Below are 5,420 nucleotides of genomic sequence, written 5' to 3' on the forward strand. Positions count from 1 at the left end.
TGAAGACTAAGAAAGAAGGAAAGAAAAAAAAAAAAAAAAAAAGAGAAAAAGTCAGAAAAACACACAGGAGAACAAAATACCAACTACTCTAATCAAACACTCTTTTTAAGCTCCTAGTTACCTATTTAGCTAAGGGGCAGTGTCAGAGTAGCATGAGAGTAGCATTAAAAGAAATCCAGATTCACAACATTTTGTAATCTTCATGTTAGTTCCTTGCAACAGAGGTCAATATTGCACAGCGTTTGCCAAAAGCATGGAAGCAAACCTAAATCCAAGTGCCTTCAATTCATATTGAAAATCACACTCTGTATTTTAATGCCAGTGAGACACAGAAATGATTCAGTGTTCAACTCCGAATGCAGCTGTAAGCACCAAGTACAGACTTGGCAAAAACTTAAACAGGAGGTTTTCAACCCCTGCTTCCCTTGGCACCAGTTAGGCAGCTTCAGGCCTCCATCTGTATTCAGTACTCAGCTTTTTCAGAAGTTGATAGTAATTGTGTCAGTGCTAGGGCTGGAAAAACTGATTATTTTATTATTGCTTAGAGAGGATGCATAAACCAAATACGCACTCTCTCCCCATAACAAGAAAATAAGCAGCACACATGCAGCAGTGGTGGCTCAGAAAAATAAGTGATTGACAGTTAAACCATATATTTGACAGTTTACCATATTAAATGTGCTTCTCACAGTCAGTAAGTTATGTTTAGATTGTCTATGATTAGAGCTGAAATAAAAATTTCTTCATACATTGCCACAAATTTCTATGCTGCTATAATACCGTAAACACCAGGACAATCATCTTGACTAAAAATGTATTTTTTAATATATAACCCTTTAATTCCAGCAAAATGTGAAGGAACTCTGGCACAGCGAGCTAAATTATTTTTTTTTGTTTCCTGCAATGACGATTACAGTTATTCTTTTTAAATTTATTGTTTCTAGTTACCAAGTACAACTGAATCTCTTCTTAAAGCTCTGAGGGACCATCAGAAGAAAGCAATTTAATAAGAGCAAGCTCATAGATGAGATGTGGATAATAATTCCCCACTGCACGCACACTTAAATAAATCAAACATTAATAACTGGAAGTTGTACACAGGTATCAAAAACCAGATTGAAATACCCAAAAGTTGTATTTAACAGAGTCAGGGTAGGGACAGAACCCAAACCATCTGCACCATGTTCTTCAGTACTGCAGCATTATGAACAACACAAGCTCCCTTCTCCCAAGAGACTGAGGAATGAAATGCATTAGTTTTCATTGACAATTTATTGGAATTTTACACACCCAGTCAGGGAATAATCATTAAAGCCTAACAACTTGAGATGGCCACCACCACAGGCTCTCTATAGCTAACACAGAGAAAAACTCCTTTGACAATTCCTCCAAAGGGAAATCCAGCCAGATACCAAATTTAACTGTTCTAAATCAACCTTTGGAGTAGCTTCTCCTCTTTGACACCTACAGAGGGAGGCTTACAAATGCTTCAACTTAAAACTAAAATATAACAACCCCCCTTCAGAAGATCTCATGCAAAAAAAATGCAAGACACCATCACATTGCCCCCTCCTCCCATTACTGCCACACTGGCACCAAGTCCTGTTAACCCACAACATCTCCAGTACCACAAGGATGTTCTGAACACCACCACTGCAAAATTCATACTGATAAATGCTGTTCTCAGCATTTTTTTAACATGGCTGGGAAATCTCTTACCTCTTCCTACGGCTGCTCCTTTGCTTTTTCTTGGAAGCTTACAACCTGGGGTTAACAAGCACATTCCAAAGCACCACTGCCATCCCTTACATGGGCACCGATTCCTTTGCCTTTGGCTTTTCAGCCATCTCCTGCTCTATTCTTCATGGCTATTCAACGTGTTGGCACTTAAACCTTCTTACAGCTATCCTCTCATTGCAGAAACTGAATTCAGATGAGAATGCGATAAAGGACAAGTTGAGCACTCCACAACCAAGCTCACTCTCATTCCCAGCACCAGTCACACAGACTGAATTGCTATTTTAGTCTCCACACAAGGTAACACTCTCAAACAGGAGCAACAAGAAAAACAGGCCAAAAGAAAGAAAGGGGAAAAAAAAAAAAAAAAAAAAAAAAAGGATAATAAAACTCTAGAAAACACCAATTCTTTTTCAACTGTAGTTTGGTGAACTAGCTTCCAGGAAGACCTGGGAGTCAAACCAAGGCTTCCTATCATGTCTGGCAAACTCTTTACTTCCTTTGTGGTCTACACTGTGAGGAACTGATAAACAATACAGCCCTGTTTTTGCCTGTGTTCCTCTGGACTAGCTGGAACAGTCTGGTAACATCCACAAAGCACAAGATTTGCCCCAGAGCCATGTTTATAGCAACATAAGACTGAGTGCAGCATGCACTGCACGCCCTAAGGAGGGGCACCACATTGTCTGAGGGTACCTAACAGCACAAGACTTGCTGGGATAATACCAAGGGGCTATCCCTGGAGAGAATTTCATGTATAGCAGAGTACAAATCCAAACTGCCCATCATTAGTGGACCCAGCTGCTGCTTTACAGGAGTTAATTGTTCCTCTGTTCCATAAGGGAACTTTGAAAGAACAAGGCAATCAGAAATGAGGTTCCTGAAGTGCACAAAGGGCCAAGCCATATAGACACTGCAGTTCTCAGGGCACTTCTATTAACTCCACTGACACTCTTAATGTGATAATTATATCAATTGGTGCATTCTGTAGAAGCACAAAAAAAAAAACTGATGTGTTGTCAGAACCAGACATATTCCTTTTTCTAAACATAAACAATGTACGTATTGATCACTTCAAATGAGATCCTTTCTTGTTCTTTGGCAAAACAAAAAACTAAGCAGCACACAAACTCACAGAAACTTCCGTTATACATGCACCAAATGTTACTGAACAGCACAGATATAGGAAAAAAGGAAATTTGAACTTTTTCTACAATAGAAGAAAGACCACTAGAGAAAGTCTCCATCAGTACCACCAGCTGGAAATACTACAGACATTTCTGTTTCATCTGCTCCAACACTCCATGCTGCTAGGACCACCTGTGCTGCACAGAGCTGCAGCACGCAGGAGGCAGGCAGAGGCTGTAAAGGCTCATGACAACACCTGGAACTGTGTTTTCCTGCCCAATAATGGCTGCTGCCAAGAAATAAGAGAATGATTCATTAAAGCTGAGACGAACAGAAGTAGCCACATGCAGATTTCAGAGCAGTACAACATGACTTAGAGATGTGACTCCAATTAATGTGGAGTTAACTCAAGCTGTATTAAAAATTAAAACTCAAGATTATTCACTGTGTTAATCAACATCTATTATAGTCGCTGTTTTTCAAAACAATTTGTTTCGATTAACAGAGTCTATTTACAAGAGTCTCTAGTGGAATTTTATATCTTTAGCTGAAATGAAGATCAAAGAGACCAAGAAGTTATTCTTGGCATCATAACATTATTTTATTATTTAATGCCATTACATTCATTAGTTATTTTAGATAAAAGTCCTTAAAAGGAGACATGTTTTTAGAAGGAAATCACACTGTAATAAACCTGATTTCACTATGGAGAGGTACTTCATTTGGCTTCATGTTCATATCAACACCTACTTAGGATACAAGACTTACTTAGGATGCATGACCAGAGTTCTCTGCAATGCATAAGAGCTTTGATTTACTGCATCTATTACAGCAAATAGCAGTACATGAGCAGGTCTTTGTTTTATTTTATTTTCCCCCTGTGTTAAGATTTTCTGAAGTACAGGACAGTCTTTTATACTCTTCTCTAAGTATGTTTTAAAACCAGGTACTAGCTGCACTGTTTGCATGCTTGCTAAGCTGATTCTACCAGAATTTCACAGATAGAACAGAATTACAGAGAAGGGAAGCCACTACATTCAATCTATTATAGTGCCTGTTAGATAAACATAACAGATAGTGACGCATCCTTAAAAAATAAAACATGGCTCCAAAAGTTGTCATCACAAGGACTTCCCCCCATAACATCACTGAATAGCACCATGAAGAATGCAGCTCTGCTAGATTCAAGCTGTTCAGGTGAAAAGCCACAGCCTTGGTGCAGATGCAAATGCTATGAAACACAGTGCCTCACGTTTCTGTCCTAGTTTGATCACACTTTACTGTGCAGCAAGACTCTCAAACTAGTTTACATATATCCAAGATGTGATTCTGAAGGATTAATCTTGCTCCATTTCTGGCAATCAATTAAAAAATAATAATGTATGAACAAAATGTTATTTCAGTTTTATATGCAGAGCACACAGGTACGTGGACAGACACACAGACTCTGCTTTGGTTCCCTGACACAAAAAGCAGCGCAGCTCACTATAGCTTTAAGTCCAGACCCGGAACCAGAAGCGATACTGGGAGGTGTGTTCCTTTGTGAAACATGACTGATATACTACAAGTTTCACTTCCCTGCACTAGAATCCTGACACAGACTGAACGACCATCATGCTGGCTGGTGCCCGGTGCTCCCTGCGTGAGCAGCATGGCTGAGCAGAGCAGCCTGTGAGATACAGGTAATTCTGACTGGCTTTGCTTCATCACATGAGAGTAGTTAAGCGTTGCCTCTGCATGCCAACATGCAGCATTATACTAACCAGAGTAATTAGTTTTCTTTGAAAAGTTTCCTGCTTTTGTCATTCAGGAATTATGTTATACTTCCACTCTCCTCTGGCTCCTCTTCACTCTTCATTTCACAGGAGAAATTATGCAGGCATGCATGTTCTAATTTCTCTCGCCAGGGTGTTACCCATAGCTTCTGCTTCAACTGTTAAAAATGACTGGGTTAAAAATTCTGCATCTCCAACCCAAAGAGCTTCCTCTGCCCTGGGCATATATACGTCTTTGCACAGGAAACAGTATTTGCAACATCACAGAAGATAATTTAAAACAATGTATATTAGCCATATGCAACAACAAATAATATCATGCTGCTGCACTACAATTTATTCTTTGGCAGGATTTTCTGAAGAAAGCTTTATTTTTTGAATGACAGAAATCTAAATTATTTAGCATATCTGTGGATGGTGGGCAAAAGCAAGCAAAAAAGCACACAGCTTTTGCCTTCCCAAAGTATGCTATAAGATTAATCACTTCTGATGGAACAGTTTATTGATTGAATATTCACAGTTGGATGGGATATTTGCAATGTACCCTTGCAGCACCAAATAAGATTTTTGTGCCTAAATTTTCTTTGGATGAATAATTCCTATAGAACAATGTTTAGCTGCTGCTACCATTTTAAGTCTCCTCTGGAGAAAAAAAAAAGAAAAAAAAAAAAAAAAAAAAAAAAAAAAAAAAAAAAGAAAAATTTTTGGCTGGCAACTCAAAAACATCCCCCCCTGAAAAGGAAAAAAAAAAAAAAAAAAAAAAAAAAGAAAAAAAAAATC

The sequence above is a fragment of the Chaetura pelagica genome, unplaced genomic scaffold, assembly GCF_000747805.2.
Source record: "Chaetura pelagica isolate M959 unplaced genomic scaffold, ChaPel_1.0 scaffold425, whole genome shotgun sequence".
Taxonomy (NCBI): domain Eukaryota; kingdom Metazoa; phylum Chordata; class Aves; order Apodiformes; family Apodidae; genus Chaetura; species Chaetura pelagica.